This window comes from Patagioenas fasciata, chromosome 2 (assembly GCF_037038585.1).
Source record: "Patagioenas fasciata isolate bPatFas1 chromosome 2, bPatFas1.hap1, whole genome shotgun sequence".
Taxonomy (NCBI): Eukaryota; Metazoa; Chordata; class Aves; order Columbiformes; family Columbidae; genus Patagioenas; species Patagioenas fasciata.
In genome coordinates this window covers 135791000-135806369 of record NC_092521.1, presented here as the reverse complement: position 1 = coordinate 135806369, position 15370 = coordinate 135791000, and positions in this window count along the sequence as shown.

The window sequence follows — 15370 nt, the reverse complement described above, 5'->3', positions numbered from 1 at the left end:
CCAACCGCTCATCACCCATCTCAACTGGGTGGCCTCTGCAGGTGGCTCGCAGGTAATGAGCCCTCTTGGGATTGGCAGTGAAGTACTTCTGGTATTTGCAGTGCTAGAAAATGTGTGTCTTTACCATTCTCTCTCTGGGATTTGAGAAAACAGAACACTCAATAGCTATGTCTGAACCGGGGGATGCCGGGATGATGTGTCGGGGCATGTCCCACACCCAGGTTTCTGTTTAGCAGTATGTGGGTGAGCTTTGACAAGTCCTCTAGTCTGGGTAGTTGGGCGAGGTCAGAAAGAAATTAATTTGCCCATGTAATCTGGCTGAAATAAGCCCATCATCGCCGTCTTTTTAGTTTTTCCATTGATAAAAGCAAATCTGATCAACCAACTGTGTTCGTCTGTAAATTGCCTTCAAACCCAATTGTGAATTGCCATGCTAAAAGGAATTTCAGATTGTTTTGACTATTTTAGTACCTTCTGGATGCTATTGAACTAAATATTATATGTAGGTTTTAATTTAGGGGAGAGCTCCAAAATGCATTGTGCAGTCTGCTACTACAATGAGTTCCCAGGCCTGACTGGGTATTTTAAATACAGTACTGTAAATATTGACTTAAAGTAAAATCGGAGAAGAGTAATGTTTTTGTAGGAAAGTGATGAACAGGTGAGATGGCCATCCTAAAATGTGGAAGAAGAGCCTCTCCATGTGCCATGAGATCTGATCCTTGATGTAACACATGGCAGACTACCCGTTTAAGTAGTTCCAAGCCTTCATATTCCAGCCATATGGAGAGTATTTCTTAGAAGTGAATGTTAGGAGAGTAGTTACATGCAAACAAAGAACCATTTCACCAAAGCAGGCCATTTAAATACTAGTTTGCATTGCAATATCTTCTATAGAGGCACCTGGGGTTGTCACTCAGGATGCAGAAATAAGAAGCTTTGAGGGTGAGGTGGGAAGGACGGAATTCAGTAGCAGACAAATGCAAGAATTACGTATAATATCAGCAAAATTGAAATGTGGGCTTCCTAAAATAAGAAAGAATAAAGAGCTCTTGTGCAGTACGTTCCTGAAAGACATGTATTTTACGTATTCCACTGCTGGCCCTGGGTTTGTTTCTTTTACTTGTCCCTAGCAGTCTACTGTGAAGCACTTTGTTTGTTAAAAGCTGTCAAGATACTACATTGGATTGCAAACAACAGATTTAAAATGACTATGTTGACTGTCCTTTGCTAAATTGGAGTGAATAAAATTGCATTCAGTTACAATAGAGATGTGCAGCTATTATGCTGTTACAAATACATTATGAATGGCCTGATAATATATTGTGCTATTTTATGCAATTTGTTGCTTTGTTTCTCTTTTTTCTGTTAACTTTCCACTTCATTTGTACTTTCACGATCATCCTCCTTCTCAGCATTTTCAAGGCCTTCATGTCAGCTATTGCTTTTTATGTTGCTCTATTAGAAGCGTGGGATTTTTAAATGTTGTTAGTTTAATTTGTCCACAGCTGTACCTCAAATACTTCTCAGTGTGGATTTTCCATTGCTGAATTCCTGCCCATTTGCTTTACCTCTTCTCATATTACTTGGAAGTTTGTTTTTCTAATCCCCAATAGTTTTTTGTTGTTGTGTTGTCAGTAGGATCTCATCAGCTGCTCAGATTAGGTCCAGCTGGACTCTGAGTATTCTTCAACCTTATATATTAAGCCTGAATTATTTTGCAACAACTGGGTCCGGAATAGTTTCTAACCTTGCTGATTATTCCATGAAAGCGTTGCTGATAGTGCCAGTCCAGGTCTTCGGACTCCTAAACTATACCATGAAACTCATAACAAGAAGTCGTATCTTGGGCTTGGTGTGACCATTATAATAACACTATAACTTTCTGAAGAGAACAATTTGTACTGAAGTAAGTGTGAGCTGCTCAGAATATGTATCAGGTATAGCAGATCCATCATTTTATGTGGATGTCTTGCTAACATACCGATGCATAGCAAAATTGCAGGACAACACCACCATCTCTCTGAAGTAGACTTGCAAATGCAAAATGTGTTTGCCATTAATTTTGAATGAACAAATACCACTCTAGATCATAATTCTGGACTTTAGTGCTGTGAGCTTACTGAGGTGCATAAACATTAAAATCAGTCCTCGCTCCTGAGCTCTGTTTTCACTGCTCCCTCCAGCAGTCTCTGATTTGGGGGCCATTGTAATCATGACTGGGGGTTTTGCTCACATCTTCCTGCCACCATGTTTCTCTGAGACCTGTCAAGCATTTTAAGTAACACACACTTTCCCACACTTCTCAATGAAGGCTGACATACCTAACTTAAAAGGATTACTTTCTGCTGAGAGGAATTGTAATCCCTTTTTCCTGCTCTGCAAATCCTCTAGTAAGTGAAAAAGAAAAGCCAAGATCTGTTCTGCTGTGCAGGGCAAATCACCATCTCAGAAGGTATAGAAGAAAACAACAAATCTAAGATTTACTTTTGGTCACGCTTGTCCAGGAGCTGTGTCCCTGACTATTAACTCGTTGGCACCTTCCGTCACTATTTTTAGTGCTTTGATGTTTTCTGTTTCAGTTTCTAATAGCTGTATGAGTACAGGCACAATTGCTATGTGAATGGTGCCCATGACAAAACACTTCTCTCAAAGGTATATACAAAGAGCTACAGATACTGAATTGCCTTAACTTGAACCCAGGTTTTAATATTTCATATTCTCTTAACAAACCCCAGAAGCATACTTTAAACTTATATGCAAAAACTAGTCGTGGTTTTCCAAACTGCCTAAGGTTGATTTGGAGAGTATTTTCAAAAGCTGTTGCCAAAGATGCCAGTGGTGGTGAAGGTTTGTGCCCCGGGGATGGGGTGTCAGTGGTACCCAGCACTACAACAAAAGCACAAATGTTCCTGCTACCTTGATTTCCGTCCACCCACTCAAAACCTCTCCTAACACCTGCAGGTTGTTGCAACAAATTGGCTTGTGGGTGAGGCAGGGGGCAAAGTTTGGGTGATGCCACCCTACCATCTGAAATGGTAGCCTCAGGTTATTCTGTTGCAATAGAAGCCTGGATGGTGTCTGAGGCAACCTGCCCTGCTGTCTCTCATAGTTCCCTTAAAAGAGCTGCACGGCTTGGAGCAGGCGGACGGCGGATATTACCAATAAAGTTTGCATTGCTGAATTGTTCATTTTCTTGTTTCATATTGCAAACCAATATTTTGTTTCCAGCCTTTCATACAGTAGATAAACCAGGATTACTGTCCCCTTTCCCTTTCCATTACACTTACTAGACAGCAAGCTGCACTTACCAGGTGGATAAATACCAGCTTCAAACTTCCCCACAAGAGGTATTTTCCTTTCCAGTACACTGCTGCTGCAGCAAAAAAAATCCATACTCCAAATTTGTGAGGATTCTTGGCATTAATTTCTTGATCAAATTCTGCAGTTCTTAGGTCAAGGTGAACAGCCATGTCCTTTGCTAATTCATCCTAGAATTCCTTATTGATATTTGGAGGTAATCCGTGTTTTTATTAATTCTTAACTGTATTTCAGGCTGCTCTGAGGGATAGCTGCTTCCAAACTGCCCATGAGGGGGCTGTGTTAGTTTTAGCTAATTCCTCCTTGGGTGAATTCTGCAGCATCAGCAGAGCTGGACCGGTTCAGCTGGATTTGGGAAATGCCCTTCCCTCCCCTAACTTCCCAGCCATTCACCTGGAACAAATGAGTCTTATTGTTTCAGAGAAATGAGCTTTGGATTTGTCCTTCAGAGGAAGTGACGTTTTCTATCCCGTGAACTAGGATCATCTGACCTTTGCATTCTGACCCCTCCTGCTTTCCATGAATTCCGAAAAAGCTAGGAACATATGGTAATGCCCCATTCCATCTACATTCTCTAGGTGGTTCACTTCCCAGTTCTTTCTACTGTGTCATCTTTTTAATGTCTTTCTGAGGCTGATCTGTCAGTTCTGTAGATCCTATTGTCATGAGCACACTCCAGACTCCTCAAAAAAATCTGCTGTATCCCTACCAACTGCCAGTCTACTTTGACATCTGAAGCTGGGAGAGCAATCTGCTCTGATTTCTCATACTCAACAAAGTCTTTTCATCAGAGCTCTTCTCTTGTGTGAAAGGTCACCCTTTTTGACTTCTTGGAATGCTTCAGACTGCTATTTTTATTGCTTTTGGCAAGTTCCATTTCAGTCTCAATTTCAAATATGTTAGCCAACATTTGAGTTTTGTAATTACTTCTATCACCTGACATAAGAGTTTCTTCAACTCAATTACATCTTGACTCAATGGGTTTTTCTCCTGGGCTTCTGGGTACCCCTTAAAAATCACCTGCGTGATTTAAGTGATGAGTTGAAAGCACAGGGAATCACAGCTTCTTTCATTATGTGCTAGGTATTTCTTCAGTGCACTGGAGTTTACTTAAAATGTTCTTAAAGACCCTTTTCTGCAACAAAACAGAAAAAAGGAAAAAAAAATTGACTATTTTATTCTGCACCATTCCAGTCTACCCATCCCATCCAGTTGTCTGCCCAAAACTAGAGTTCACTTTCTATCTTTTAGTTCCTCACTGCTTTCTACTTCTGAAATCGCTTGACATCTCAGCCCTGTGTTTATATTCAAATTCCTGGGAAAGCCTTCCTTCTTGGATAATTTTCGCACTGGCATTTCTTATGGCAAACACTTTGACAGGTGGCCTCCATTGTGTTAGCTTGTTTAATTCATGAAAGGCTTAATCACTTCTTTTACATAGCATGCCTAGAATCCAACTAGTGGACCCATCAGCTTCAATCCATATTAGACACACTTATTAGCATCTAACAGAGTAGTATGTTTCAGCATCACATATGGTGCCACTTGCTATGTGGGTTTCCCTATAAAATATCCCATCTTTACACTAGTGCTGAGAATATAGTGAAAGGGGAAAGGAAGAGGTTTTTTTCCTGTCCAGGTAGTTTAAATTTCAGATGAAGGAGACAGGGTTTTCCTTCTGAAATCTGCCCATTTCCTTCTCCTGAGCCCCTTTGGGAGTTCACAGAGGAAAAATATCTAAAGAATGCAAGCAATAATGTATTATCATGAATGGCACTGCACAGTAAATAATGCAGAGTAAACAGATACATCATTGATGTCCAGAGCCACAAGTGTAGAGGAGATAAAGAAGAAGTGTAATGTACTATGAGATAGAAGTGTTGGGTTTTGCATTACTGTGACAGGGTGTTGTGTCACCTGGATTATACCCGAAATCCAAATTATATAATATCTTAGACATTCCACAGCTACTAAAATGAAAGCAGAATTAACTTATTATCAGGGGTTGCTAACAGTGTGCCATTTACTAAATCTGTGCAGCAGGAGGAAAAGGAGCCAAGACAACATGCCAGGGTGAGTTGGACAAAGCACAAACTGAAGCTGGAAAATTGGACCACAGCAGCAGGGATCTGGAGGTGAGGAGAACTGGGAGATGGAAGCGCAGGCGCATAGAGAACAGTCTCCTGCAGTCTTTGCCTCTCCTCCTCCCTGGCAGCCAAAGTGACACATCCCTTGGGGTGTCTAGAGAGGATTCAAGCCCAGCCCTGCCCATGCCACCACCTTTCTGCCTGGCTATGCAACCAGATGGAAATTCACTCTAGACGCTGTGGTGCCTTGTCTCAGAGGGGACAGCGTGAGGTGAGAGGTTCCCAGGACGCCCAGTTTCACCTGCCAGTGGAAGAGAAGGGTGACCAGTGTACTGACAGTCTGCAATACTATCCCCATGGACCATGACGCTCTACTGTCCCAGGCCTCAAATGCCTTAGGTAATGGATCACTTTTGCCCATTTGCCTGTGATTTATCTTCTGGCAGCTGGGCTATGCCTCAATAAACGTCTCTGCGTGACAGACATTCTCTTATAGAAATAATTTTGTTACTGTCTCGCATGTAATTCTAGCAACTGAGGGACTAAGGAGACTATGCTTAGCAGTAAGAAATTCTGACCCTCACCCACCTTTTCATATACCTCCTAAATGAATTTACACAGAGCACAAAAGTGGTACTTATGCTAAAGCACCTTCTCCTCCCAGACCACAGCCTTGTTTCTCTAGCTCTGCTGGATGTAATCTAAATTCTGGAGGTGCATTCACAGCCTGCTGGCACAAGTCTATAAAAGCAGCATCACTAATACTTTCCCACTTTCTTCCTCCCACATGGTACCTAATCAATACCTGGTGCTGGGTACGAGGGGTTAATTCTGTCCCACACAGCCTAGGAGAAGAAATACTGAGATGCAATAATCAATAAGTGGAAATGAGAAGAAGAGTCACAGATTCAAGAGATGTCATAATTGCATTTGTGCTTCCAAAGCAGCATTATTTCCTTTTTAGGGCAAGGAGAGAATGTGGCACCAGAGGAATCTTTTGATACATCTATCACATTGCATCTGACTTTCTTTTGATCCTGAGTACCAGATATCTAACCCAGGGCACAACTGCTGCTCACACTGCTGACTTTACTGGTGGGCAGGATCCTATGATAAAATTTGTGGGTGGTTTCTTTGACCAAATCAGGGGAGTACTGTAGGATTCTCCACCTTGTCTTATAAAGCACAAAACCAAACTCACCGTAATTTGTTTTTTAAAAATATCTAAAACTTGTGTTTTAAAATCTTTTCCTAGCCAATCAGTTTTGCACTGTGGCTCAAGGAAGTCAAGAATGTAGAGTCTAGTGTAGGAATAGCCCTTTTTCTTTCTTTTTATTTTTATGTGTTGATAACTACAATTATCCTCTCCATTGTATCCATTAGTCTGAAGACTTATGAACATATCTATTAGAGAGAGATAGGTTTATACTACCATACAATTAGTAGAGTATTCTATATTTAAAAGTCTTTATGTCATTTGTTAAGATCTCGCTTCTTTTTTTCTTCTCTTTTTTTTTTTTTTTCCCAGTTGTTACAGGACCAAACTCATTACAAATAAAGCCTGCTCCACACTTCACAGGAGGGTAAGGTAGTAATTAAGAGAACTGTACACACCTCTCACCTGCCATCACCAAAAACAGAGTTCAAACGATTGATGAGAGAAAGCCCACATCCTCCACAAACAGACAGAAGCTCCTGCACACTTCTGGAGGACAAAACTTCAGTTCCAGAATGCCCTGTGCTGTTCTAGCATCCCCTCTTTCTTATGTCTTCTGCTAAGTAGCTATCACCCAGTTTGAAAGAAGACTATGTCCCCTTCTCTGGACAAGGTGCAACAAGGGATGCAATCTGCAAGATTTGTAGATTCAAGAGGGGTCATGACATCCTTTATGCTCCCAAACCACAAAATTTTCCCCTGTAGGAGCAATGGATGGATGGGCAGAACAGGAGAAGCCTTTTGATACTGTCTTCTTCCAACATTAATAATGCCCAGTTGCCCTCAGTGACCCCTTTCCTGTATGCACCCACATTACACTGAGTGTATTTTTGAGCAATTCATAACACAGCAGGTACTGGCTGAGTCTACTACAGAGAGGAACAAACAGGGAGGAGAACAGTTTGATAGAAATGAAAACACAAGCAGAAATCCAGAGAGAACAGTTACGAATCCTTGGTGGTTGGCTCATGCTTTTCCTACATGTTATAGCATTTCATAGGTTAGTCAGAGCTCCTTTTGACAGGGCCGGTACCTCCTGCATGTTTAAACAGAGCCTAACAAGGCAAAGCCTCGAGGCATCTGGCAACACAGTTAAAAACCATATAACCAGGTTGATTGACAGACAGTGGAGAGACAGATCACTGTGCTTGTATTTCTTTTGGCAAGCCCTTGTTAGAAAAGTGGCACATCAGTCACCAAATCCACTAAATCCCTTGGGGAAGAAGATGAGCCCTTTGCTAACATGCTGCAGCAAACAGCAACGAGAGCCTGAAATTGTTCCATGGGGAAGTGTGCCATGAAAAGTGTGGTGATGCCTGGCTTGGCTGGTCTCCCAAACCAGCTCTGCACCTGAAGAAGTTGAGGACCTGGGTGATGGCTAAGCAACAAACATTTCTGTCTTTGTGGAACCCAAACACTTGGGTGACATCAAATATTTATTCTCAAATATTACTTCCCTTGGGAACTGGCAGAAACACAAAGAAAAGAAAGACTATTTCCCTGTAGTCACATAGAGAATGCAAGAACAGAGGCAGGTTTGCATGAACACTATCCCTCTGCCTTTCCCTCCTTTTCTTATGCAGCTTTGGTCTGATTCCAGCTTGGCTTGCCCTCCTCTGCGTGGCTGGTGAGGCACTGGCTCTCTTCCTTGATAGGATAGGAAGAAAGTAGGGGCTGGCCTAGCCTAGCTGGCTTTTCCTTCCTCTGTCCACTGATCATCTTCCTCCCTGCCATAACACATCTGCCCAGTGCCCCTTCCCTTTTTTCTCTCATGTGTTCTTGGCAGAAGCTCTCCTTCCATCATCGGGAGGGTAATAGCTGGACTGGGAAAGTGAGACTTTGGCAGACCGAGGAGAAGCTGAGTTCTCACATTCCAGCAAAGAGGAAGCGGTGACAGCCACAGCGGAAGTAATGCATCTCCTCAAAATGGCTTGACACCGACAAAACTATGATCTGAGGAACCTCAAATTTGTCTACTGGGGTTATCCTCACTAACAGGGGAGCATATCAGGAGGGAAAATTCCTTCAAGATAAGCAGGTGATGAAGAAACCACCACCAGTGCATACACTTTCCTCTGTTCTTCGCAATGCTAAAGTGCATTTACAGCAAAGCTTGTTGAGCAGTGAGGGCACAAGGTGGTCCCCAGTGGCAAAGCTACAGCTTGGCTGCCTTAGACGTTCACCACAGTCAAAAGTGGCATGAGTTCCAGTTCCAGAAGAACTGGAATATGTATGTGCAACCTGCCAAATGCAGGGAAGCAAAAGATTCTTTTAGCAGGATATTGAATAAACTAGGAGGCATGAAGATTTGTATTCACCTAAACATAAACATGTTGCTAAAAGTGAAGTTTCACTACTATTTTGACAGAGATCCTCCAAGAGTCTATCTGACTGGACATCTCTTGAACTCACATACTCCAGACACTGTCTCCATCTTCCACCTCCTGCCCATTTCTGGGTGAGCTTCATTAGTTTGTTGAATGGTACCACTTCTCTTCGGGAAGCATCATGTTTTATGTGCTTTTGATAACCCAGAAGAAGGGATGGCCCATTTCAGTCACCACCACCCAATGTTGCATCTCCCAGGAGATGAGCGTTTTGTAGGCTACTCCGCTGGCAGGGGGCTAGTTAGGAAGAATACCTTCAATACCTCTTATTATTATGCTGTATCTCCAGCATTATTACTACACAAATCTTTTCATATGAAAAAACAGACTAGTCGCTCTGAAACCAGTTCTGTAACTGTACTTTAATGCCTGTACTTTGTACTGGAACATGGGTTATAGAGAAATGTGAGTAAAATATATTTTCTTGTTCAGTCTAGCAGGCAACTGCATTGAGCCAAACAAATAAAACACATTTTTTAAAAAGCCTTTTGCTTCCTGTAGAATCCTGCTTTGTTTGCCATTATTGTTTGGCAAATAGGAAAGGGCTTATCACTCCCTCACAGAAAGTAGTGCAGCTATAGAAGAGCTCCAGAAACTTGTCAGTCTTTACTAAGAAAAAAATATTGGTTTAACAGCCCTTGCCAGGAAATAATCTGAACCTTCAGACAGAGAGAAGGTGTAAAAATTAGTTCACTGTGCTATGCCATTCTTTCCTGATTTTAGTGCTCAGTTCCAATTCAAGGATCTTATCAGGTGTATTTTCAAAGGAAAGCTACAGTAATCTTTAGCATTAGAGCGTTCCCATATTAGATATTTCTTGATTAGCTGTGAAATTGACATTTACCTCTCCAGTGCAAAATGTGCCATATTTTTGTTTGATTAATTTGTAATTAAAATTTAAGCAAGAATGTCTGGTTTCTAGCAGATAGAGGCAAAAGCATACCTTTGACCCTAGTTACAGTTTTGTTTAACCCCCTCCAGAGAAACATAGTTACTGTGCATTAATATACAGCCTTTCACCACCAGACCTGTTAGTGTACATTATGGACTAATAATAATAATTATATTGTCAAACAATTCAAACCACATAACAATACAATCTCCTCTGAAAAGTGAAGCCCTATAGGTAATGAAACCTATTTTTCTTTATACAGTCTGCTCAAACCTCTTTTCGAACAATCTGGTGTTAAATAAATAATGGGCCTCGCTGCCCCCTCCTCCAGGAGAAACCATGGGAGGGAGTAGAGTGGGAGGAAATCTCCAGGAAGTTTTGCCTTATCAAAACTGTGCCTAAGCTTTTTTCTGATGGTGGAGTTACTCATTCCCTGTGATGCCCTTTTTCTCCCACACATGCAGCTGGGGGGGGGTAAAAGACACCTTGCCTGGAGGAGCTTTTGGTCTGAGACAAGAGGACGGGGGTGCCCTTCTTGGCATGACCACTGTGTTTGTGGTTCACTGGGCATGCAAAGGACATGACTACAGAATTGACTGTTCTTCATGGGACCAGAGAGGTTGACAGTCAGCTACTGCGTCCTCTTGGCTCTGGGACTGTGGCTCAAGCTCTGTAATAGGACAGGGACCCTGTTTTGACTTGAGTATTAGTTACCATTTAGAGCATGGTGCTGTGCCACCAAGCAGTCCAGTGTAGCTAGGTGACTTGTTCTTACTACCACTTTCTGTTAATTTAGTCCCTCATTGAAAACTAGAGCTGCGAGAGCAGGTGAAGCTCAAAGACCCCTGCAATTTCAGTACAGTAGCAGCTGAAGGAATCTGGTAGACGTTTTCCTGATTCTGAGCATACGCTCATGCAGAATTAATGCTATGAGCAGAAGACGCAGGGTCCAGTGAGGCACAGGCTGGCAGGTGGGTGGCGTGAGAGGCTTTGTCAGTAGCTCTTTATTTCTCACCATTTGTTCAGAAGTTGTTTCCCCACAGGTGAGACACTGCAATAGTTACAGTCCATGCCAGCTCCGGTAAGCTGCTGCAGTTGATGGGCTGACTCTGCCCTGGCCCCGAGCAGGAGCACACAGAGCACCTGTGACAGATAGCAGCGTCCAGCAGTAGTGCAGTAACAAGCAGGCAGAGACAGTGTTAAGCTGTTTCTGCTGTCTTGGACACTGCCATGTGATTGAGGATGCTTTGGAAAGCAGATGCAGACAATGATGCGGGTATCAGGAGGCAGAAGATAATCCATTCGTATCCTCATGCCTTGGGGAGTGACTTATGTCGGATACAAAACTGCTCTTCTAGGTCAAAACCACATGTGGAACATGTGGTATAAAACCCAGAAGATCCAACTACTTTTTTCACAGACATTCCTTACACTTTTCCTGAAGAAAAACTCCCTCTCAGGTACACCCAGGTAAACTTACCCTCACCACCCAGGGCTTAACTTTCTGGTGCCTGCCTTTGGTTTTTTACTTCACCTCTTCGGTCTAATGACTCACCGGAAAAAAACTTCCCAGGGAGGAGGGAAAAGAGAATCCAGATTCACGAGGGATCCCTCTCTTCCTGCTTGCGGCAGGCGCGGGGGAGCCCGCAGGGGCCACGGCCGGGTTCCCCCCACCCCGGGGCGGGCTGCGGGCGCTTGGGTGCTGCAATGGTGCCATCTCCTGGAAAAAGCCTTGAAGAACCTGGCCTGGGCCAGGTTTCGGCAGCTGGGTGAGTGGGCCAGGGGTTGTACTTGCTGCCATCGCCGCTGCGGCACCCGGTGTGTGCGGAGAACCGGCCAGGGCGGGGTCGGTGGGTGCCGGGGAGGGCCGGGCACAAACCGGCCCAGGGGCAGGTCCTGGGGCTTGGTGGTGCGGGACCGGGGGGAGCACACGGAAAAAGTTAGCCGAAGCAGATCCCAGTGGTGTACAGAACGGGTTCACCAGCCTGAAACTTTACTGCAACTCTTAGGAGGAAGCCTTGGATCTGAGATGCTCAGCTGAAAAACCTGCACAGCTGAACTCTTCTGCCGCGCACTGGTGTAACTCTCCAGGGTTTTGCTAAAATGGGTCCTGTGAAACGGAGAAGCAAGCTAGGTCACACTGAAAACCTGTCAAAGCCATCCCAAATGGGGCTGAGAACTTTGGTCACGGAGAGAAGAGGTCGCTTGAACCCAGCCTCTGCTCCCTGAACTACTTCTCCACCCTCCCTGAGTTACCTCTTGCCATGGCAATAGCGCTTCAGGAAAGGATGGAAAGTCTTCAATCAACAAACAAACTACACAAACTTTCACTCTGTACTTTCCAGCAATAACCAAATGAAACAATGATTAATACTAAGGCAAGAAAATAACTGGGATCTAAAACATTCCTAAGAAAAAAATAAAAATCCCAGGAAACCGAACAGATCTATTAGTTCAATTTGTCTGCCCCCTCAGCAGCCAGAGAAACAGTGAGCAACAATTTGTCCTATAGCACAGTGTACTATACCATACGTGTCCAAATTCTCCTCCTACTTATATTGGTATAAATCAAGAAGCAAGCAGAGTTACACAGGTATAAAACTGGCATTATCAGTTCCTGGGTCTCTTTAAATATTCCTGAAACCTACTGCTGATTCTTCTTTGTTTGCCTGTTAGAGGGGATTGTTAAAAAGGCACATGCATTTATCCATAGCACACTGTATCATGCGAAGGAGTTCTTTTATTAGCTTTGATCTTTCTTTTTACATTTATTATTTCTTTGAAGAAATGCAGGATTATTGCCTCACTCTAGCCAGCTGGCCTGCTGGGGCTCCCTTTGCTACATCAGGGGTTTCTCTTTTTGCTAATCCTCTCTTTATGGATAATCCTTCTCTACCTTCTAATGACTCTTGGCTGAGGAGAGTATTTTGTTATTACTACCTGTCGTTTAGAAATTCATTTTATTTGGTGTAGGTGTTGCTAATTGTTTGCTAATGAAAACCTTACTACAATCAATGCAGGTCAGGATTATGCTGGTCTGCGTGGCAATTAACCCTTTCTTCCTACCTGTTTTGATTTAAATTTCCCCATGCACTTTTCATTTTTTAAATATCAATCTTAATTCTATTTTGGGGGGCCCAAGGTAGAGGTATCTGTGCACTTCCAGGTAGCACAGGGAATCTTTACTTCCCATGAGAGTTTTTTAAAAAGCAGAAGTTGGCATTTTGTAATCTGCAAGATATTTGTACATGCAAGTACAGTGATGTCTAAGGTAAGTCCTGGAATAAAAAGTGTAGGACAAATCTACAGCCAAGGACAAGGGATGGATATCATTTCACAGAAACATGCATAATCTTGAGGCAGGGAATACTGTATACTCTTCAAGACTCTTTGTATTCCTCTGTATTACACATGCTATTTAGATGCACTATGTATACCCCTTTACACACGTAGAATGAAGAATAAGTCCTGCTTTGAAGAATTTAAAAAGACAAAGGCAGATTGACATCATTAGGAAGACAAAGAGCAACGGCTGCACAACATAATATAAATACAATATTGTTTACCATTCTCTCCTCGTTGCATTCCCTCAGCCTGACCTTATATCTCACCAGTTGCCTTGCAGCCACCTTACCAAGAGGAATAATGGATTCAGGCAGGTGATGCCCCAGCCCACACACTGCCCAAGCTATAGAATCTCTGAATATTGAGGTGTATTGCAAGACTGAGACCTTTAGGAAGAAAGTGCACTGCAGAATGCATCTCTTCAGGCAGAAATGCCCAAGAAGCAGCTCCCCTGGCTCTGTCCGTACTTTGGAGAGTTTTGCCTCCATCTCCCAACTGTTGGAATAAAGTTGAAGTTCCAGTGGCATCAAGAGGAACTCACCTCTACCACCATACCTCTCTTCCTTGGGAAGGAGGATACAGCTAACGTGGGTCCAGGTGCGTGGCAGTGCCCTGTTAGGGGAAAGCAGCAGCCGAAGCCCCAAGACTTCAGCCTGGAACACCCAGGAGACTCTTGCTGATGGCAGATTCATAAATCTAAATTCTGTCTCTCCTAAGGGCAGTTGCAGCTCATCTGAGGCTACAAATCCTTCTCACACCGAGGAACCTCAGGGCCTTTTTGAATTAATTTTACCTCAAGCGGGATTTGTTTTTTAAAAACCTGAGCCTGAATGTCTTCATGCTCTGAAACATCCTGTTTGAATACCATGGCTCAGAACAGTCTGTAACTTCATGCTTTGCATACCATATACTGCATTAGCTATTGGCTTATGAGGAGGAATTCAGTGCTGTAGGAGAACAGAGTAAAATCAGGAATACATGACGAATCCTGCAGGTAGCAGCTTGTACAAGCAAGGAATAAATTAGTATTGGAAAAAAGAGAGGGAGAGAAAAGGTCATATCTTAAAGGTCTAGATAGCTTTTGTTTGTTTGCTTCAGTGTCATCCTGGTTGCTGAATACTAATGTACTTTCATCAGAGTCTAGACCTGACTTTCGCTGACAGCCAAGGCATTAGGGTACCTAACCAAGATGTTATTCAGCTACTCTCTCCATAATAAAAATGAAAATGTCTTTATCATTTTGCCAGTCACCATTGCCAACTTTGCAAGGTGCCAGACAACTGTGCTACTGTGTGTGACTGATGGCACCCAGCCAGTCTTGTGTAACCATGTTACTCATTTGCTCATTTAGGCTCAAAGCAAAACCAGGTTGGCACTAGCTTTTCAAAGCTGGCTTCAGCAAAGGCTCCTTTATTTGAAACACCAGTGAGCAGAAGGGGAAAAACAAAGGATAGGAAGACTGAGGCAAACCAGGAATAAAACTGAGCAGCTCCGAGAGCAGCATCTCAGCTTGCTCAGGTTAATTTTCTGCTACCTCTCTTGGAGAGTGAGGGAGTGAGAAAACTCAGGTAATCTTCATAATACAACAGACATGAGCTGCTGCCACCTCATCCTCTCCTGTGCAGCTCATGCTTTGTTGGCTTATGTGAAGGCCCAGCATCAGCACAGGCTCAAGCCCAGCTGAGCTGCCTGCTCTCTGCACTGACCTCAGGCTAAAGGCCCTTCTCAGAAGCTCGACTGCAAAGCACCGATGGCCACCTGGCTCCAGCCCAACCAGTGCTGAGCCTGCGCTGAGTCACCCTGACAGGCTCAAGCACTGGCAAAGCTTCTTACCTTGGGCTGAACGCCACGCGACTGCAGGTGACTGCTGGCTTTAGCAATAGTACCATGGCATTTTCACAGTAGTCTCAGACATAAGGTAATGGGTCTGGACCTAGGCTGGGTTTGCCTTCAGATACCATGAGCATCTCTGCACCCATGAATAAGCCATTGTCAAGGGTTAAAAACGGAGGGTGGGACGTACTTGTTAACATATTCAAATCCACCTATTTGGAGTCAGGAAGGATTTCAAGTTCTGGACAGAAATTTTATTTCCTCTTCTTTTGTAACCATGTTCAAATAA